This window comes from Empidonax traillii, unplaced genomic scaffold, assembly GCF_003031625.1.
Source record: "Empidonax traillii isolate 1590-97213 ecotype Southwest subspecies unplaced genomic scaffold, ASM303162v1 scaffold489:size526811, whole genome shotgun sequence".
Taxonomy (NCBI): domain Eukaryota; kingdom Metazoa; phylum Chordata; class Aves; order Passeriformes; family Tyrannidae; genus Empidonax; species Empidonax traillii.
In genome coordinates, this window is record NW_020955682.1 from 261,502 (window position 1) to 285,212 (window position 23,711).

Consider the following 23,711-nt stretch of genomic DNA (forward strand, 5'->3'; position numbering starts at 1 on the left):
GGAGCTTAGCCGTCAAAGTATAACAGTGTGTTACTAAAGCCTAAGCACTGTAAAATTTACTTTTATTATGTTAGAATAGAAAGGTCAAATCTGACTTAAAAATAAATGGTACATTTATTATCTATTATCTATTATTATCTATAACTCTATGGAACTGCATGAGAAAAAGAAGATTTGTGGTATGGGGAAGATGAGAAAGAAAACTGAAGCATATTGGAGCAAAGCAAAGTACTTCTAACGCATAAAACCCACTGGAGCATATTTTATAGAAGTTCCATATACGGACTAAATTTTTATTATACTCTCATTTGCTAGGCTCCTTTTCTGGCAAAATGCTGAAAATCTGTAACATCTATAGATATTAAATACAACCTAGTATTTATACATTCAGTATATTCTGTTAAATTAATGTATACAACAAGTAATAATATTACAAGCTGTTATAATGATACCAAAAGCAAATACATTATTTCTGCCAGATACCTTCTGGTAGATGCACCATCTATACTCATATGGAGCCAATTTCTACTTAAAAAAATAACAAAAAGCCCCATGGCTATGGTGAAGTTACAGGAACGTAAAAGTCAATCTAACGCATTAGATATTTTATTTATAAAGCAGAAACTGTTTGTTTTTTTTTTATCTTGCAGCTTAAAACTTGAATATGTGTTTGAAGTGGCTACAAAATATTAATGAATTTAAATCATTATTTCCAGTTCCTCTCATTGAACTTTATGGTTTACATGTAGGGAAGTAACAGTGCATGATGATGGTGGCATACCTATGAACAGATGCCTTCTAGCAGGTATTTTTTCCTAATACCATCAAGAATTTTCAAGCAGACTAGTTCAGCATTACATTTCCTAAGTCTCTGAAAATACTTTTTCTTTACTGGTTATTTTACATAATCATGGTTGGAAGCATTTAGAAAAATGTCTTTACATTATTCATCTTCTGAATGGATGCTGACAGATTATATCTGAAAACCAGTTGCTGACTACAGCTGATGAATCACTCAGCGTGATTCTATACCTGTTGATGTTTCTTTCTGTCTAGCTATTAAGAATTTATTTATGGCAAACAAATGTTACAAGCAGTTCATTATATAAAATATTCATATATTCTTGTTACAAACATTACAGTGCAAACTCTAAGGTTTCCAAAACATGTCAGAAATTTCTTTCTGAGACATTTGCCTGTCTGGTAACACCCCAGTGCAACTTGTTCTGGTCCTTCATTATGATTACTGTTAGTTAAACATAAATGTTCTAAGAGATTTTCATTTTCAGTGAAGGCAGTCTAAGCAGACTGCTGTGTAACCATACAGTCCCTGAGACACGGAATAGTTTCCCATGGAAGGGATCTTTAGAGGTCATCTACCCCACACACCCCTGTAATAAGCAGGGACATCTTCAACTAGATGAGGTTGCTCAGAGCCCCATCCAGCCTGACTGGAAATGTTTCCAGGAATAAGGCATCTACCACCTCTCTGGACAGCCTGTGCAAATGTTTCACCACCATCATTGCAAAAAATTTCTTCATTATATCTAGTCTACATCTATCCTCTTTTAGTTTGGAACAGGCTCCACTAAAAAATTTCTATCTTTTCTTGAAAGTTCCCCTAAAGTATTGAAAGGCCACAATAAGCTGTCCCCAAGGGCTTCTCTTGTCCAGGTGGAACAACTTCAGCTTTCTGTTTTTTATCATAGGAGAGGTGTTCCATCACTCCAATCATTTTCATGGCCATCCTCTGGACTCACTTCAACAAGTCCATGTCTTTCCCATTCTGAGGACTCCAGAGCAATATTCCAGGTGGGATCTCACCAGAGAAGACTCACACCCCTCGACCTGCTGGCCAAACTTCTTTTGATGTAGCCCAGAATACGATTGGCTTTCTGGCCTGTGAGAGCATGCTGTGCTCATGTTGTGCTTTTCATCTACCAGTACTCCTAAGTCCTCATCAGTAAGGGTGCTCTCAATCTCTTTATCACCCAGACCATGTAAATACTGGGTGGGTGTTGCTATGACCTAGATGCAATACCTTGCACTTCACCTTGATGAACCTCATGAGGTTGCTATGAGTCCACTTACTGAGCTTGTCCGGGTCCCTCTGCATCCTGTCCTTCACATGTGTCAACCGCACCACTAAGCTTGGTGTCATCTGCAAATTTGTTGAGGGTGAACTTGATCCCACTGTGTCACTGTCTAAGACTTTAAACAGTACTAGTCCCACTATGGACCCCCAGGTGTACTCTAATTCTTAAAAAAATATTGAATTTAAGATTCCCAAATGTTGTATCCTGCTGTTGGATGGCAAAGAGCCTGATTCTGAGCGAGAACTTTGGATGCCAGAATAACACAAAAGCAGTGCTGTACAAAGTGGAGTTTTACTTGTTTTTTAATGTCATTTGTTGGTTGTTAACTTCCTTACTGACTTTTTCATCTAATTACTTTTTTCCCCATTTCTCTGAAATACCTACTTTTAAATTAGATGTATATCACCCCATTTATTTTGATCTTCATAATGAAAATGCACACTTGTTGTACTGTGCACCTAGGAAAATATTCTCTCCATGAGTTAATTGGCTTCTCTGGTCTTCTATCATGTTCTTTGAAATGATTTACAACATAAACCAACACTGGCCTTGACCATCTATAGTTCGTCTGTCCCCTGTGTCAGTAATGATTCACAGTCTCAGGAAATGGGACTTTGCCTACATAAAGAAAAAAAAGGCTCTCTTTCTTTCTTTTTCCCACAAAAGAATAGTATTAGTGTAAAATGCATATTCTGTAAAAAGATAAGGTTTGAGCACAGGAAAGGTTGTTTTATGGATTGAAAAAAACAGTGGGCCTCTATTGTCTAATAGAGTTAAATGATTGGAGTGCTCCTCTGCTGACTGTTAGACCCACTAGTTTTTCAGAGCATCCAGCTGTGCATGTAAATGGTCTTTAATGTTGTTATTGATGAGACTGTGGGCAGAGCGGTGCAGATAAACAAAAGGAGAGCCTTGAACGCAGTGCTGATGTCCAGAGTTTCTCTATGGAGACTAGCAGGATTTAATGTGATTAGAGATCTGTGCCTGGCATTCAGCCTGAACACAAAACTAGAAGCATTTGCTGTGCCCCAGCAAACACTGATTCAGAGGTCAGAAACTATTAGCACCTGGGAGGGTAGAAAATAGATACCAGACCTGGGCTGAAGAATCAGATAATGGCAGAGCGGAGCAACACAGCTGTTTTGGACCACCGCTTATGCATTGCTCAGGCAGAGGTCACTAGGGACCAGCTGAAGAATTGAGCCTGTCTACCAAATGCAAAGCAGAGTTCCTAGGAAGTATTTAAATCTGAATTGTGCTTTTCCTCCTCCTGTGGTGAAGTGCAGCTAGGACCACGTATCTCCATCTCACATGTTCCATTTTGCTGCAGGGGGGAGGTTCCTGCAGGCCCCAGAGAGAAAGGAGCAGATGGAATTTTAACTCCTCCTGCCAAATACTTACAGTGGCCAGGGACAAGGATCTCAGTGTCTGTGACATAGGAAGGCTGTGGGCTGCCCACCTGCCGAATGCAACATCCAAAGGTAAGGGAAGCAGTAAGACCCCAGATTTTATGGCTGCACACATGATGCTAAATTAATTAATCCCGTTTAACAAGTGATTACTGGCCACAAGTTGTGTGGTTGGCTGTGTCCCTCCTGAAGCAGATTGGCCATGTTTGTTCTACAATGGACATGACTTTTAGTCTCCTCTAGGTGTTGCTCCCAGGTCTTGAAGCTAGAAGTGGTTTGGTATCTGTGTTTTGTTCAGATCACGTCATACAACATGAGCAGTGTGCTGTAGGTTGCTCAAGTGGTACTTTTATAGCACAAAGCTGGGCATTTTTAAAATACATGTGATGTAAACTTGGGGACATGGTTTAGTGGTGGATTTGGAAGTGCTGGGTTAATGACTGGACTAAATGATCCTAGAGATCTTTTCTGACCTAAACCATTCTGTGATTCTCTGATACCATGACTGAGTGTGCCTGCCCTGGTCTGTGCCATCCCAATGCATGCAGATGTTTTGGGAGACTAGGACTAATGGGGCAGACCCTGGAGGGCAAGGAAGGCCCAGCACGGTTGCAGGGCACAGTGAGGGGCGGAGATTCCTGTGGGGGTGGTAAGGTAGGGCACTGGGGACCTCCCTGGGGTGCAACTGAGTTAGAACATGTGCCTACAGAAGGGCCTGGCCTACTGGGGCCCATAACTGGGCAGAGCAAGGTGGTAGGGAGTTCAGGACTGGCCCTGCTGCAATGTCACTGAGGCAGGGGCTGACATGGGGGTGATGTGAGGTCCTGGACTGTGGGGAGGGGAGAGGGAGTCTTGGTGTGGCCAGGCAGGGCTGGTGGTGCCCTCACGGCCCTGACATGGCTACAGGCTTATCTAACTTGTGTTTGGGAAGGTGGGAACTTCGCTCAGTACTTACTCTGGACCAAACCAGCCATCATGTCCAGCGGGACCACAGATCAAAGTAACATTTATCAGACTAGGATGGGAGAGTCAGGATCCAGAGGTCTGTAGGTTATGCTGTCTCACAGGAATTCTTGATTATTTTCCTGCTCCTTCTATTTTCTGAGTTGAAGTGGGATATGCTCCATATATTTTTGTGAATTTCTGCTAAAATATTTTTATGCCGTTAAAATTGTTGCTGCGATGTTGGCCAGGCTGGTTTTGCTCTCTGTAATCACAGAGACCTGCTGGCTGTACTGATGGGAAGCTGGGTTCATAGATCTCGATGTGGTTTTGAACTTTTTACGACCATTCAGAGCCACTTGGCAGCCAAGCGTGGGAGACAAGGTCTACTCCAAGGTACAGCAGTGCCATATGATTGCAACTGTGAGGAGAGGATGGTGTCTATCCAAGACCCTAATGTTGACCTTTTTTCAAGGGCTGGCCATGAAAGAGTCATCTGTATCTCGTGTGGTTGATTTTTCAGTATGCCATGAAACTGATAGTGTACATTTCTGTATTCATCATCACAAATAAACACATCTCAGCAACTCTGCTAGTTCTTCCAATGTGGACTGAAAGTTTGGGCCAGGATTCTGGCAAGACTGGCTACTAGCTGCCTCTTCCAATACTTAACTGTGTAGGCAGAGATACTAATGAGGACAGCAGGAGTAGCTTATGGTATTTATGAATTCTGAGTCCTAGATATTGAAGAAGTGTGAAATAAGAGGTTATTTTTCCACTTCATCTTTTTTCTATTTATATGGACACACATGTACATAATTCAGTCACAGGGAAGATATGAGCAACTACACTGTCATGCACCTGCCTCTTCTAATGTGCTTACCCATTCTGGACATGTGAGATCTTCTGTACCTTAGAGAACAAAATTTTTTGTCCCCTACAGAAATAGTAAAGATTTAAAACTAGCTGGGAAACAGCTGGCATGAAGATTCCTTCCACAGAAGATGGGAGAGCATGGAAAAAATTGCCCACCAATGACAGAGCAATAGTGAGAAGAGTTTTTTGGCAACTGGCCTTTGCAAAAGGAAATTGAAATTGAAAAGCTTTTCAATTTATGTCATTTAACATGGAAATTGTCTATGCAACTTGTGCAGATGAGAACTTCTGCAGTGCTCCGAGAAATGGATCTAATAATTTTGAGTACAATTAGGTAAAAGAGAATACTGTATATTTTATGGTTTCCAAAGTCTCACTAGTTACTGATATTAAGACTGAGATTCTTAATAAATAATTACAACAAATTCAGACTGCTCATCTCTCTCAGAAAGCCATTGTTGCCTTTTATGTATTTTGCATGATGCTACAGGCACAAAGTTACTACCTGAATGTTTGCCAAGCTCTCTTCAGACCTCATTTCTCTTAGTTCCCTTTAGTTTTATTTGACCTTCAGTGGGAATGTAAGTCCCTCTTGCATTTTTCTGTATCCTGTGTCTTTGAGGAACACATTCCTTTTAGCTATATCTTGCAGTATTTTTCAGCTTCATGTCATATATTTCTTTAGATTTGCCTGGAAATGAATTCTAAACTTCTTTTTAGAAATAATAATTTTGGAGCTTTTTAGTGAGGACTGAATTTTCTCTAAGAATATCAGAAATACTGCCAGTATTGGATGAAATATTGAAGAAAGAGCTGATTTTAGACAAACAAGTGCTATTTTGAGTATCTTAATTTTGGAAACAATTGTCCCAGATGTCTAAATATGAGCTGTCATTTGTGAGACCAATGAAAGCAAATTATCTCTCCTTTCCTCACATCATTGTCATTTCTGGTGAGAAACTGGAGAGTTTCATTGTTGATTTTTGGTCTAAAGGGCATAATTCTCTTTTTTCTCACAGTATGGCCAGATTAATGTGTCTGACAGAATCTGCTCCTCAAGATAGCAGCTGCTTCATAAATCAGACAGGTTTACAGTCTGAAATACAAATTGATCCTTGAGATGCAACCTATTGCAGCAGAAACTGTTCCAACTGTTATTTGGTAGTAGTGACAATGATGCTAACATGGCAACTCACTCTTTGTCTGGTTATAGAACTAAAGATGCTTCCATCTACAAAAAGCTTATGACTACCTGAATGTTACTGTTACCCAGGTTTTTCCCTGTTTTTTCAATTTACACAGGCTTAAATACAGAAGTCAAAAAGAAGAAAAAAGGCAGCTGGGGAAATGAAACATAAGACTGCATGAATGTGGCATGCAATCTGAGCTGTTGTTAGGGAAGCTACACAGTATTGCAAGCTTAATATGTGAATGCCAGAAATTTGTGCTTTATGGGATTTGCTTATTTTTATTTCATCCTTTATGTGTGCACAGGTACAGGAGACTGTTAATTCTTCTAGAAAATCAGCTCCCATACATTTTTAAAACCTTAGCGAAAATATGAAAGAGTGCCTTTATCACAGAGAATGAGATTTAAATGAAATGTGTGAGAGGCTACATCCTCACAATTGATAGACCTTTTGCAGTGTATTTTCATTTTTTGATCTGATTTTTTTCCTAAGGGAAACAATAGGCAGTTTCTAAACTCTCTGCTTTTTGGAGACATCTTAAACTAGGTAAAATACTAAGACATACCAAGTAACTGTTCATTTTAAGAACGTACGCTGAATTGGAAGCTGTGTTGACAAAGAATTGCAGACTAATAAATTCAGGAATGTATCTCATCCTCTATATTCTTATAATCATACTAATGGGGATAATGGGGAATTCTCAAATAAAGCTTGGTGAAATATTTCAGTTTCAAAGACTTCAGGGTTTGGGGATTTTTTTTCAAATATATTTATGCTAGTACTACACCAGACATCTTCTCTGACTTATGGCAAGAAATATCTAAAGGTTCAGCTTTACCAAATTTAAATAAAGTGGCCTAAAGCCTAGAGCAAGGAAGAAAAATTGTGACTGTGAAAAAGAGAAAGGCAAAGCAGGCTAATCCTTAGGGTCGAGTCTTACACAGCACATGCATGAGAGAGGTCCTGGAGTGCAGCAAGCATTTTTCCAGAGAGAAAGACCTCATCTACAGGGAGGTAGCACAATGTAATCATATTGCAAGGAACCATCTTCATGAGCATGGTATGCAGAATGCTTTCACAGGAACACCTAGATTTAGGTCTTTGGGTATTCTTCAGGCAAAACAGATTGGCTCTGGCTATATTTTAGGTGAGCATCTGCCAGCTCTGGCGATTTTGGGATTACCTTTTCAGATCAAGGTATCCAATTCTTCTCAAATGTGATTTTATTAAACAGTATTGCTGTGGTACTATGTAGTGGATAGTAATAATCTATGTAACTAGTTATCATTACAATATCAATGATAGCAATGACATAACTGCTAATATTAATCAGTAATGAACTTTGTGCATTGACAACTGTTAGAGCAACAGTAATATTCTTATTTTAGAGTTTGGGCCCTGAGGCACAGAATAATTTACTTGCCTGAGGGAGCAAACACAACAGCCCTCCACAAAATCAGCTCTGTCAGCTGTTTCATGCACTTCAGATTCCTCTAAGCCCCTTGAATTTGCTCTGGGCTAAGGCACCAGGCTGAATATGTGCATTAATTTGCCATCCAGTGGTAACCTGTTTGTTGGTTTGAGTTATAATTTCACAGTAGACAACCGAAGCAGAGAAGAAAGTTCAAACTTCGTGACCTTAACTACGTCTCTCCCCTGCTGTGTAGCACTGACTTTTAAGTAAGTGCCTGTGCCTGAATTTTCTAAAATACTGAGTCCTCATGGATCCAGATGTGTAATTCATTGCATCAAAACATGTCCTGTTCATGCCCACACTGAGTAGGTCTTTATTATTTTTATTCAGAGAACAGATTGCAGTATCAGGGTTTTCAAGTGTTTCTATAAACAGAATGCAATTTTCTAAGGATTTAAAACTGCTCCAACTTTGTCACAAGAAGATTCATTATGAGGAAGGTTATGCATTTGCACCTAGTTATTGTGCTTTCTTCAATGCTGAATATTGGCTGTGGCTTTTGGGAATCCATCCCATATTTACACAAACACAGTTTTTATTGGTCAAATATGATTAGTGCTAAAACAACTTGTGCATATCTGAACATTTATCCAGCAGAATTTTTTGCAAGCATTCCCCACCAGAAGAATCAATTTGAGCTCTGCCATTTCCCAAGACTCCTACAATCCCTCCATCCTCATGTCAGATCGCTTCCCTGAAAATACAATGCCGTGCATAAGTTGGCTATGGGGTAATTCACTAGGGCACAGTTCAATACTTTCACTAATAAAGAAAAAACTCAGAGGATCCCTGTGATATTGCAGTTAAATCCTGACTTTCTGTAAAAAAGTGTTACTCCCACTGTTCTCATCTAAAATTCCTTGTCTTCCTCCATTTAACTATGTTAGATGATGCTTGTTTCTTTTGGAGAAGAGATATGTCATTGAAAAACTTGATAGGGAATGCAGCTTTTACAGTTAATTATTTTTAAAGAAGAAGAACAACAGAAAGGACAAACATCTTTCAACTATAAGCAGCTTCAGCTCTCACAGTACATGAGCACACTCTGTTGGATTGTTCTGATAGTGACTCTGCAGAGGAAATGGTCATTTTGTTTAAAAGACTCAGAACTTCTGTTCACAAGAGTAATAAAGTGATCTTCTTCATACCAGTCTAGTAGTCAAATTAAATAGATTCGAAGAAATAAGTTTCTGAATCCAAACTCTTAAAATATTTAATGCAGAGATTATACGCTTGTTATTTACGGCAAATACATAGAAAGGAACATTTTCAACACTAGACAAAAGTAATTTCCATGAATTAAAAAAAAAAAAAATGCCTAGATGAGTTGATTCACTTCATATTCTCTGTTAGTTTCTATAGAATGACAAATGTTTCCACAATAGATGTCCTAAACTGATAGAAAAGATGGTTTGCTGTAACAAACATTTCCTTTCTTTGGAGGGCCAAGACCTGTGGAAATATGTATGTTATAGAGGCAGACCACTGATTCATCCTAGTACCTGATGGATCTTTCCCTGACAAAGGGAACTGGGAACAGGGAATATTCAGATACAAAAAAGCCAGACTATGAAATTGTCCTCGCAAATTTATAAGTGGTCCCAGTGAAGTCATGCCCAGCTTTCAGGTTTCACATTATTCATAGAATCATAAAAAGGTTTGGGTTTGAAGGGGCATTAAAGATCACCTAGTTCCAACCCCCTCGCCATGGGCAGGGATGCCAGTCACTGTATGGATCAGGTGGGCACATTCCTCTGAATGCATTCAGGGGGGACCGTTCAGGCATCAGAGAATGGCCCCTCTCAGCATCTAAAACATTGCATATGCAAATGTTCTGCTGAATAATGGTAAGCTAAATGTTCGTCATGAGCTTACACATATCTGGGGCCTTGTGACAGTGGAATGCTAGGCAACCAGTAACAGCTGGAATTGTACTCAATTAGACATTGATATTGCAAGATATGTAGTTTGAATGTGCTTTCCAGACTGTAACTGCAGTGTCTTTGGTGATCATCATGCTTATTTGAATCAAGTGTAATCCAGTTTGGGAAAGATTACTAACATGAATTTTTCTTAAGCACTTTAGTTTCAGGAATGAATACAGTTAGAAACAAGTAATGAGTAATACTTTGTTTGTTTGTTTTTTTTTTCCTCATCAAATTTTTAAATTAAGACTATTTAATTAATTTAGAGTCAAATCCAAATTATCTCATTAAAATTTACTCCTGTGCTGTGTATAATATACTATTTTTACAGCCAGGACTGTAACCAATATAACCAGCATTGCTTTGCTGCAATACTGCTATGATCATTTGCATATCTGCTGAGATAATTAATAAATATTTTCTATACTGATGATTAGCTTATATACATTTTTGAACCTGGAATGAGAGAATCAAACCCAGTCTGTGTGGGGCAGACAGGACCTGAGTACGACCCAGCTACTCCCTGCTCTTATTACAGCTGGTAAGAGTAACTGTTTACTGGCAGTTTATTTCAAATTTTGTTTATTCTCTCCTGCTCTATTTGAATTCTCAAACAATACTTTAGTTCACATAGTTGGCTGGTCTAGTCCCCATCATAAAGAAAGGGTTTCACCAGCTTCAAGTACCCTGACCTTGCCTAGCCTTCAGAGGATAAACAGTTAATGAAGTACGCTGCACGCTCTCAAAGAAAAAGGGAACCCTGAGATTTGACCCGTAATGAGGGATGGCGTGAGACCCAGCATCTCATGTGAGTGCATACTTCTGCTCAAGTCAGGACACTAGGGAGGAACCAGGCCCCCTTCAGGCATCCAAACCTCTTTGTTTTCCAGGAAAGGCAAAAACCTCAGCTCAGACTCCTAAGGGGAAGGATAGAAAACAAACTGAAAAGGGCATTTTTATCTTTTAATGCCATAAATATAGAGGTCATCCTGCTTCTCAGCAGGGATGGCACATTGAAGAGGAATTCTCCCTCTTCTTCCCAAGGTTCAGGTATGATTGACTTTGTGGAAGACCGCTTGTAGCTTAAAAAAAATTTAAAACAGTAAGGAGATACATAAAGAGGTGATGCAGAACACAGAGCAAGATGTGATGACTGGTTAGAGTGTTATGTAATTCTGGGCTGGAAAAAAAAATAAAGGTGAACCAGAGGAACCAGTGCTCAGTACCTTTTAGTTTGGTTTAGTCTAGAGGTTCTTATTTCTGTTCTAGCTGATCTTTAGTGAGATCAATTAATATGGTCACCACTGCACATTTAAGAGCATAAGACTATTTGAAACCAGTACAGAATGTAATTTAAAACTAGTTTATCCTCTGTCACACATGAACTCTAAACTCTTTTACAATCCTCTCTCTTAGACAGACTAGAGCTGTTTCAGTGAACTTTAACTGTGACTTGATGGTGAACTTTTACAAACAGTGGTTTTTACATGGTGGGAAATGCGTTCATTTCTATGCTTTTTTTGGGACTGAGACTCTTGTTACACAGAAGGGCTGGTCAAATTTTGCTATTGGATCACTCAATTTTAAAATGTTTGCAGTGGCTGGCTCCCTGTGATGATGTGAATCAGAATCAGAATCGGACGGCATATGCTGTTCTCTTTGTCTCCTGCCACGGAAAATTCTGTATTCCTTAATCTACAAACACAGTAGTTTTTCCTGAAAATAAATGGTTCTAGGAAGAAAATACAGCAAAACTCATTCTCATCTATTACAAAGCATGCCAGATCATTAAATGCAGTATTGATAAATGTTCCCCTTCCTCATCTCATTAGCCGTGGAAGATGACGTACCTGTCTCACAAATGGTAGATACTATAGTGTGATCCGAATCAGTGTTGTATCTGAGCACTCTTGAATGTAAGAAATTAAATTTACAGGTCATAATTGCTTCTCATTTCCAAGCATTTTTTGAGTTTTCTGAATTCATAAGTTCATAGGGTAAAATCTTTCAAGATTAAAAATGGTGTTTTTACTGAAACACAATAAGAAAAAGTGCGCTAAGCTTACGTTCTTCAGAAAATAATCAGCTTCTTATATACATGGTGATTTCTTATTTTCATATTGGCTTATACTGTTATATATCTCTATGAAAGGCACCAAATCAGTAAAACAATTAGAGAGAGAGTTTAACAGAAAAGGTTGCAATAAAATTAAATTTATCTAAAACATCAACTTGATCTGGTGATCTGGATTAAGAAAGATCATCAAATAAACAAGACATGATACAGCAAAGGATGGTTGAATTGCCGTAGTTTGAAAGCTGAAATAAATTACAGCAGTATGTTGTGATGTCTAATATTCAACCATGCCATAATCCAGAGTTTTGCTGCTTTGTAGATGAGAGATTTAGGACTTGTAGAGGAAGGGGCCACAGGGATATATGTTGAGAGCAAATAGTAATATATGTCATGAGCAGAAGAATAAACAGGAAAATTCTGGGAAGCATTTTAAAAGTCAAATAAGGGGGCAGAAAAGGCTGAATATGCTTGAGTATTAATGAAACTGATAGAAATAGAAGGTATACCTGGGATCCACAAAAGATAATGTGAGAAAATATAAGCAGCTCCACTTGCTTGAGCACCATGGGACAGGACCCTTGCCTGAGTGCCTTTTTTCTGACTGTTTCCTTGCCCTTTGGCTGCAGGCTCACTTTTCCCTTGCAGAGCTCCTGTGGGGAATTCACCTGACAAGATCTGTGGGGAGTTTAGGACTGCTTCTTCAATATGGAGAAATGAAATTCTTGAAATGCTCTCATCATTCACACACAAATACTACTCAGCAGTATTTTTGAAGTGTTAAATTCCAAATTAATAAGAATATAGACATGCTTTAATAATTTGAATATTCAATACCAATTTCCAATCCTGTAACTGTCAACAGTTTAAACTAGAGGAAAGACAAATACAATTTGGTTTTCATTTGGACTTGTTCAAAGGCCCTTCGACCTCTATGATGTTATCATAGCTCAAATGTTTCTGTTACAGAACAGAATCTATGTGGAAATGTGCAAATACTAATCAGTTCTAATATGAAGAGGCGATAATTGAAACTGATCTCCACTTTCCTTTTATATTTTTCCCAAGATATGAAAAGAACATAGGCACAGAATGGTCTCAATATGCTTTAATGAAGTGTTATACTATGTGCTAATTACTTTGTAAATTCAGTTTCCAGAGTCGCTCTTGTCATGTGCAATCTTGATTTGAATACTGCCTTGACTTGTTCTGTGATGCCTTTGTGCTTTCATTAACCAAAAAAGGTTTTTTTATTATATTTTCTTTAAAGATGAATGTACAAATTTCCATAATATGTATTACAAAGAAATGCAACTACAGCCATATTATAGCAAATTCCAGGCTTGGACCTTTACCCAGAAGATTCCAAATAACACATAAAGCATGAATCTAAACTTCAACAATAAAATTTTATTCTGTATCTTAAGAATTGGTATAATTTTTAATAATAGGCAGTGAATTACTTCCATATGCCTTCTGCAGACAAAAACTTCTACTGTGATAGAATCCGTCTCCTCAGTTTGAATCAGGTGTTATTTTTAAAAATGAAACAAGTTATTATTCAATGTGTAAATAAAAAAAAAAAAAAAAAGCAATCAGTAGTGTCTGTCTGCTGGAGTATTATATTTGGTTTTAGTGATAAGGAGAGATATTTTTCTTTTCCTGTATCAGAGTTGGAGACTTCTTCAGCACAACGCAGTATCTCAGAATGATTGACGCGATGGTAACAGGAAAGAACTGAGATCATTTAGCAACAGGCTTGCTAAAACTGGCAACTACATTGGTAAATGTCCAAATCTCTACAGTCACATTAATTTCAGTTGTGACATATACATGGACTTCCTTTAGTTTTATGTCCTTGGTTTTTACATCAGTCAATAGGATGACTCCACATCACAGAGCTCCATAAATCTCAGCCTTTTAAAAGAGATATAAAGTATTCTGAGACTTAAAAGTGCCTTCAGAGTGCACCACAAAGCAGATAACTCAGTGTTAAAGTAATGGTGATGCTTGATTTTCTGTCTTCAGTGTCCCTTGCATGAGGAACAATATGCCTCTCTTCGGATGCATTTGTAATCTGTAGGGGATCTGAAGTCACTCCCAAATCCTGCAGACAGATGTCAACAGTATGAGTAGGCTGAACAGGATGGTGTGGAAAGACCTCCAGCTGACATGTTTGTGAAAAGGTCTAATCTTGTCAAGGTGTGCTAGGCAGGTTTTCGCTGGGTACAGTGGGTTAGCTTTTTTGTGCTATCCTGAGCCCATGTAGACTGGGTCAACAATCTTCAAGTTCAGGCTTTGTGTCAGGAAACAAAATTTTATTAGGTATTAATGCTCTTTAAACAAAAATCTCCCCTACTTTTTCTCCATCTGGGGCTTCATTACCTGGAAAACTCTCAGGTATATCTTTATTTATATTAAATTAAGTTTCCCTTTCTTGAGAAGTGACAGCTATGTATAAATATCCTAGTGTTGGTTTTTATTAAACAATAAACATTAGCCTGGCTGAGATGAGCTAATGTTACAGAACAAGCAACAAATCCGAACAAGCCTATCTATCTGCATTGCAACCATACAATTTTACCTGTATAAATGCCTCACCTTAAAGATGTTATTTCAAGTAATGTTTCAGTGTCTTTCTAGATATTTAATTTAGTTAAAGTTTATGATGTGAATTTTTGAAAGTCTGTTTTCCTGTTTAACATGTTTACCACCATGAAACTGGTTTGTATCTTTGGAGGGGACCAGAACATATACATATGTATTGTATGTTGATATGAGACATACTAGATAACCCTGCGAAGGAACTGAAATCTGCCTAAAGCAACTCTCCTTTCAAGATAGGTTGCTAGCATCTAAATTCTAATCTAATCTTGTGTAATTACATCACCCAAGGAATGCAACCAGAATGTTGCCTTCCTAGGAAAGATATGCCAGACTGAGCAGGAGTTAATTAGTGAATTGAAAAAAAAAAAAAAAAAACAACGGAATTTTATCATACCACCAATAAATTAATTTGAAAACTTCACAGGCATGAACCTTCCACAAGTCTTACAGTTTTTTGTAAAAGGTTCTAAAGTGTTGATTTAGTTCATTATTTGTGTAAAATGTTTTAAACTTCTCTTTTTTTCTATTAAGGTCTTGATATGTCTTCTGTAGAAGGACATAGAATATATCTGAACTCTGAGGATTAATTCAATTCCTTCTTTTCACAGCTCTGGGCTGTTAAGTTGTACTTTAGCTAAATAATTATCTTTTTGAATAGTTTAGAAATTGAAGGTAAGGAGTTTAACTGAATCTAATTTGATAAACTTGTCAGAGCAGAGAGGGATTCCTACTATTCATCAAGAGAAAGAATCTGCCTTTTTTTGCAATATAGGATGGTAAGTAATGTCTGATCCGTGTTTACTGCAGTTTGGAACCATTGCTGGAATGAAAGGTGCAATACTTTGGATACCTCTCAGTAAAGCTTCACTTTTTACTTTTCCATCTTTTATAAGCTGTTCGGTTTTAATACAGCGCACTACAGATACAGAGAATATCTTTCATAAGTTTATGATGAGGATTTATTAAGTTCAAGGCTGTTGGGAAGAAGAGGAGGATTTAAAAGAGGTTGCTTTCCTGTGTTAAATTCTAGCATGCTAAGAAGAGTCTACTCAGAATTAAATGTTCCCACTGTCACTCATGTGAAAACAGTGAGAGCTCAGAAGTTGAAGATTGTAACTGGGTGAAGGTACCTTAAAAACAAACAGTGAACTCTTTATAATGAATGGAACCAATATTTCTTGCTAAAAAAAAATCAAAGGATATGTTAGAATGTTTAAAATAACAAGTCAAGTGGATTTTATTTTATTCTGGTGTAGTATTCAGTTGCATATAATGCTGTAATCTTAAGACCAGATAGGCCTCTATTAAAAGGATGACAGGAATATCATCCTTAGCTGGAGGAGTGGGGATTACAAGAGATTGAGTTGTTGATAAAGGGAGAGAGAATTAATAGCAACTTCGGGTTACAATTCCTTAATCTGCAACAGTTTCTCTTCTAAAGTTAACTCCAAGCATTACCCCACAAGCTTCTTTCAGTTGCTGTGAAAGCAGTTTGTGAGACCTGATCTCCTCTTCTGCATGATCATGTATTCGGGGTATACACTTTTCTCTAATAGGTATCACATATCTTAACTCTTCTGATATTTCCAGAGGGTATGTCAAGATCATACAAGAGATACTAGGTAAGCCCACCTGACAGGGCATATAATTAATTACTCACTCCAGTAGTGTTTCTAGCCATCTTGTTCCACTCTGATGTTATCCTGTAACAAGTACATGAGTAAATAAAAATTATTTATGGTCTATAAATTTAGATAAATTTATAAATTTATTCAAATTTGATTGTGATTATAGAAAGTCAAAAGATGGGAAACTCTACAGCTGTCAACAAACAGGCATAAAAGATGTATCAATATACCAATGTACAGTGTATCAGTGTACAATGTCGAAGATAAAGAAGGAACCTGATTTTTAATGTGATTATGTTAAATAATTGTGATTCATGGACTGAAGCAATCTGTGGGGAAGGAAACAAGCAATGATCCAGCAGAGCTGCTGTTCAATATTTTTAGGAACATGAGAACTTGGAGGTGATACTGAAATGAGAAATAGCTTCCTAAAAGCAGTGGGAATAATGTTTTTTCTGAGTACTGCATAATAAAACAAAGCTTGAACTGTAGGTGTAACACAATAAAATGAAAGAACATGTTTTCCTTGGCAGATGATTCTGCAATAAAGGCAAAATGAATAGAGGGTACAAAAAGCTATGCCATTTTAGGATAGTGCTTTAATTTGTGAAGCAATGATCATAAATTAACCTGGATGGCAGGAGGCTTTTGGGACATAGGACTACCTGGATAATGAACATAAACTGAGGAGCCTGGTTCCCTTCTATTGCCTGAATAGTTCTTCCATCTGTGGACTGTAACATAAATTGCTGAAGCATACCATAAACTCAACTTCTCTTCAAAATGTTTAGCAGTAAAAGTTCTTGAATACTCACAAAAATGTAAATCCTTATACTATATCAAAATCCCCAGTCAGTCTGGATAATACGATCTTTGTGAAATAAACTGACAACATGAAAAAAATATAATTCACTGAGTGTGGAGAAATACAGTGAATCCCAGCTGCTAGATTGCTACATCATCTAAACTCTTCTTACATGAACGGCAATGTAAATTAGTTTACTGAAAAAATATGCCAAAATTATACAGTGGTCTGAGAACCCTTTCAGTCCTTAACCAGTTGTTTGTTCACAAACAACTTTTGAGTCTCCTAAGCATTTTTCTTCAGCACAAGAATAGCTGCCATTCGGTAAAATGTCTGAGTTTAGCATCTGACTACAATGCTGAATTACCCCATCCTAACATACATGTCAGTCGACTGTTTACTAAATAAACTGGACTTCCAGAAAGAACACTTTGGTGTAGTTTCCCAACAATGAGTTGCAAATAGTTCAAAATATAACCTTGCAATATTTCTTCCTCGTAACCTGTGACATGTCCTACAAATCATGGCCCAGTTTCCCACTATTACCCACAATACAATAATCTTGAGAACAGGACGTTATGTTTTTGAAATAAACTCAGTGTCCACTTCACATTTGCAAATAATTACGTAATCTAGTAAAATTGTTCAGTGATATTTTTATGGATTTTATAATGCTGACCTTGAGCAAAAGTATTTGTGAGCTATAAGATAGCGCTTGCATTATCTACATGAGGCATCCAAGTACAATAGCTAATAGTAGTGAGCTTGATTCCTTATGTGGTCAGTGGAATAAAGGTAGATGCCTCCAGAGGCACATAGGAACATCAGCATTTAGATGGGCAAAGCTAAATGTTGTGATTATGGGCCCTGCAGGGTCAAACAGAGATGAAGTCCACTTGTTTATTTTTTAAAGTCTACTTTGCTGAAGAAGGCACTGGTTTATAAACATGCCCAGCAGAGGGAAGTATCTCTCTGTGTTTTGAACTTGTGGCCTCTTACCAAGTACAGACAGCTGAGCTGATGCCCCTGAGCTGATGAAAATAGGTACTGCTTCACCGATGAGTAGTTATTTTAAGAAAACAAGCTGAAAGAGCTTTGGTAATGTTTTCCTATGCTGTGGAATGGGGTACTCTCAAAGCAGGACATTGGTCCTATTTTTTTGTGTTCGCATATGCTATCTTTAAAATGTCACAAAAAAGTGAAAATAATTTAGGGGAAAGGAAAAGGAAGGTAGTAAAGTCAAGAAATTAATCTGATGACTACATCATGTTTTAAGCAGCTCACCCAAATAGCTGCATGAGAAGATGAAAAAAAAACCAAAAAACAAAATGCATCTGGCCTGTGCAACAGTTCGTCTTTTTTGGACAGGGTAGATTCTGGAAGAAAGTGATAGAGGGGAAGGCAAAGCTGTTCTTCAGAATGAGGTGATACACTCATGTGGTTGTGTCTTCTTAGCCTTGCCCACAGCATTTGCCTCCCTCGGGCCAGTGGCTTGGGTATGAAGGCACAAGACCACCAGCATCTCTTGGAAGCACTGCTCATAGTTGGGGATCCAGTTTTGGCACTGCAGGGACATAACAGCAGTTCTTCAAGACAGCTTTCTGTTTGGGGTATAAGATGGAGACAGCTCCTTGACAGGCAGATGGGGGTCAACGAAACAGTGCTGATGACAGGAGGTGGGAGGGCAATCCCTCAGCCTGTTCTCAACATTTCCAAGAGGACCACAGCAATGACAAATTTCAGCAACTGAGATAAAGAAGGGCAATGGATGTAGTACTGCAGATTAAAGGAGCGCTTCACACTGCAAGTTTGTCATGCCACCATTTGTAGCTCCTTAAGAAAGAGGTATTTTGATTAGAATTGAAGCTTTTCTCTACCACTTCTCCTAGCTCACTGTTTGTGCACCTCCAAACAAAAGGGGAAGTAGCTAGAATTTGGTCAGAGTATTATCTCCAGTCTGACACTTTTTCCAAGACTCCTAATTACTATTTTGAAATGACAGGCTACAAAAAAATCCAAACAATCAAACAAATTAAAAATCCCAAACCATTAAACATTAAACCATTAAACACAACTTCATTTTTTTAATAGTAACTCAGAAGGGAATGTATTCCTTATTGGACAGTCAAGCTTTGCTCCTGCTGCAGCTGAGCATAGGAAGACCCAACTATGCTTTCTCTGGCTTAGTCACATGTGATACTAGAAAAAATAGAATTCCTGGAGTTTACAGAGGAATACTTCTTGCTTCCATACATGCAGCAATATCCTATGATTGGAATTCAGCTGCCCAAAGCAGATCTTAATCACTGAGAGGGAATGACAGAGAATTACAAATTCTATCTGCACTTTGGCTAATCATAAATTAATCCTTTCTCTGATCCTGAAGATAAAACAAAGGGCAGTATTAGAGTGCCACATTTACCACCCATAGTCAATTTTTCCTCAAGATAAAATGTTTGTTTCCTGTAAAAAAATCCTTCATATTATATGGATTCTGTAGTGGTGATCTTTTCTTACTGCCATGTAATAGGAACATTATCTTTCTCTGTGTAGTCACACACTTCCCTGCTTCAGAGAAATGGAGACTTTCTTGCACTTAACTGGGGGGGGGGGGAAGGGCGATATTTTAAAATCTCATGCCTTATATGAACAATTCATTAACAGCTCTTAGGATGTGATCAAGTTTTGGAGCCTCAGTTCTTGAGAAGGGACCAGCAGCAAACTGAGGCTTAAATTGTCACTCATCAAATAGACAATGACACTTTTTCAAGACTCTGTCACTTGATCACTAGTCCCTGTATTAGTTCTGTTAAGTACTTCTTTGGCCAAGTGTCAGGTTTGGCAAACACTATGTAATTTGAATCTTCCAAGTGGATTGTACAGGAATGTACACCAACTTATCAGTGTTAGGGAGAACAAGGAGGAAAAAACCTTGACAGTGTTGGATTTCAGCCACGTATTACTATCACTAACACTGTCTTTGTTCTGTAGATAAGGGGTATTTACACAGACTGTATCTGAAAACTGGGGTTTGATGGTTTATCATGGCTACATCTCACTGTTCCATTTCTTTTGTTTGAATGTGTGCTTGTCCATCCTGAGGGTTGGTTTGCAGTAATTTCAAATGTTTTGCTACATTTCTGATTTATGTAGATTTTTACCAGGTCACAAAGGAGGTCATGTGTCAGGGAAAAGAACCATCGGAGAAGATGAGATCGAAAGATATGACATTAATAGAGATGAGCTTTTAAAGTGGCCCTATCTGTGTTTCAGAGAGGTCAGAGTATCTATCTTGGAGTAAATCACCTCTTCTGTTTGGGATTTAAACAAAGCTTTTTCACAAAGCTATACCTACGGTGGTATAAGCAGAGCAGACCGACAAGATCTGGCAAAATTAGTGTGTGTATCTGCACAAGAGGAATGCATCAAACAGCCATAATTCAGGACACTACAGGAAAACATAGAGCATTTAAGTAGTTAGTGATAATTGGCAGCAAAGGCCGCTGATACTTGTCTGCATCTGTACAGTCATGGTCCAAAATTTTACTCCCAATGCAAACCAGAGCATTACACAAAATGATCTCTCCCTCCTATGTTCCTGCATAACATTACCTTTTCACAGCCAGTGATTTCAATCATTTTACCAGAGACTCAGAACAGCTCTCAGGTGTTCCTGCCCTTAAGAAAACTTCTTGGGAAGAAAAAGCCATCATATCTATGTGGTTTGATTATTTTTCCCTACAAAATTCATATAGCAATATAGAACAGACTTCTCCAATATCTATAATGAAACAACATTTTGCAAATGAAAAATTGGAATTTAAAACTTGCTGAAAACTCTAATGACTGATGTGAGTCTTCCATTCATATTTGAGACTCTCCACAACAATTTTTCTGGAAGATTCTCAGAAAAGTAAAATACTGAGTGTGGACAATAGCTTTTGTTTTTAGTTAGTGCCAAACATGAAGCTCTAAGTCGTGTCCCAGCTGGCTGCTGCAGAGGTGAAATGTCAGATATTTTCTTCATGAGAAGCCCTGTGATAAAAACAGCTGGTGTGTGTGATCACCAGGAAGCCTAACTTCATACAAGTGAGCTTATCAGAACATAAGTGAGACAATTTTCATCTGAAGCAAATCTTATGCTTGGAAAATGACTACTGATTCTAAACACACAGTATCAAGCACAGTATTATTTCCTCTTGAATTCTTAAAAAATTTCCCTGCTCACAAATTATGATTAAACATATCCCAGAAGATTGTTTCCTTCTAAGTGGTATTACTATTCCTGAGATTTATAATTTTTCTTTCAATGACCTAGATTAGAGAAGCATATTGTCCCAAAGTTGCACTTCAGTTTGAATTGGAAGTGGTGAAGCTGCTGTTCTGAGGGAAAAGTGGGTCATTTTTGCGCAGGAAGAAAAAGAAGGCTTAGCTGGCCTGAAGCCATGGGCACGGTGTTATACAGAACACAGAGATTTCCCACAGCAAAGGAAGAGACCAGACTAATCAGGTTCCTGAAGTTGAATCTGACACCGATATCACCAGGAGAAAGCACAGTGTCACATTCCCTACTGCAGTGGTTAGAGACTCCTACAAGGTAGGGTAACTTCATGTTTTCTGCATCTTATACATTCCCAGCAAGAGAGTGCAGAAAGATCTAGAGTCGGTCCAGGTACATAACCCTTGAAATCTACCCTTTCATATTGTATAAAAAGGAGAGAGAAATTTTGTTCTATTAGACTTTCATTCAATAATACAGATGTTTTCAGCTATGTGTATCTGTGCTATAAATAACTGATCATCTGTGAAACAAAAGATAAACTTTGTGCTTTGCTTTTGCGATCAGGTCTCTCCATGTAACTTCATTTCATCTACACTTGTATCAGAAGGGAACAAAGGGTTTTGAAGACCTGCATTTCATTCTACCTTTGCAAACAGTGTACTGGAGATGAGATCATAGGGTTTGGCTACTTCTGCCTCAGTGACACTGGAATACTTGTGTCAGTGACAAGTATTGACAGCTGACAGTGTGGATGAAGTTCATCTCAAGTTAGACTTTATGCCTTTTCTCTGACATGTAACCCTTCTCTCTCTGGTATTTTTCATTGCATATTCATTGCTACCTGATTCTTCAGCGCTTTTCTAAGCCTAGATCTACAGAATGAAGCCCTGGTAAATTTGTAAATGTCAGACAGCATTAGTTTCTTTTTTTTCTGAAGATGGAAACCATGCTGTTGCTGCAAGAATCTGTCCTACCCTAGACTACATGTCCCTGCTGACTCCTTTATGTTAGAATTAATGATGATGCTGCCATGTGGTGAACTGGACTAGATCACTGATCTGGTTAAAAAGGACCCAGAGAGGAAAGAGACCTGAAAGCTGCTCTGCAGCCGGGCCCAGCTAAAGCTAGTGTGAAGAGGAATAGAAGCACAAAACAGAGGAGGGAGAGATAAAAATAACTCTCAGTTACCCTGTTGTCTTTGACTGAGTTATACTGGTGATGAACCTGCGTCTTGTGTCTCAGCATGTGTGTCTATAGCCCAGCTCTGAACTGAGTTACTCCTTCCTCTGAAAACCCCTGCCAAATGCTAGAACAAGGCAAGACACTTCCAGTGAAAAAAAGGAAGGTCTGTTTGTTATCACCATCATACACCTATTTGCAAAAAAAGTATTGTGAAGCTTTGATAATTTCTTTACACCAGTATGAAGCAAATCCTTGCAGCAACAAAAAAACCCTTCAAGACACTGCAGTTAGTGCCATAAATGATCACATCATAGTCTCCTTCTCAACACTAAGACTCCCTGAGACTAAGCCCTAAAATGACATGGGGGTTAGAAGTAATTTTATCACCAAGATTACTGAGGAATTGCTGAATAGCTGGATACAACCGTCGTATGTAGGTTGCCTATACTCAGTTGCCTTCAGGACTTTAAGCAAAGCATGACCTCTTTCAAAAGCACCTTGTTTAATTTAGTATGGCAGTACTAGCTTCTCTGAAATTGTGGAGATGAGATCAGTTCATACTACTGCAGTGCATAGTTAGCCTTGAATCAGTTCAGCATAATAACTCTGAATTGCTACTAAAAGCCACTTACAGCATTTAGTGGTTTTTCTTTAATCTAAACTCATTTTTTTAAAAGGTAGAATTTCATATAGATGGACAGGTCAAAGATTTCACTGTAAAATTAACAAAACTGTAAAATAAATGTTTTACAGTACTTCATGTGTCACTTAAATTAATGTCCTGTCAAGGTGCCAAGTTTATATTTTTGTTTCAGCCTACATTTATTTCAAGATATACATTGCATTATACTAGATGTCTGACTTTGTTGTAGTTATTCATATTTCACATACAGAGTAGTGTCTAAGCTATCTATTGTTTTAGAAGTATTGTCAAAATGAGTTACTCTTTGATTATTGATATTTCTAGTGGTATTATGCAGTTAAGACATTAAATTGACAAGAATGTTCATTATTTGACAGAAAATAGGTGAGATCCCATATCACTGCTGTAACTGTCAAGCCCTGCCATAACCTTTCATGTAACCCATTCTATTTTTGGGAAACCCTTAATGTAATCCATTTTTGGGTAAAGACTGTTAGGAGAGAAGGATACCAATTCCAAGCTTTTCCATTTTTTAGAATCCATTTTCCAAATGTTTAAATTCCTTTTTCTGTCAAAGC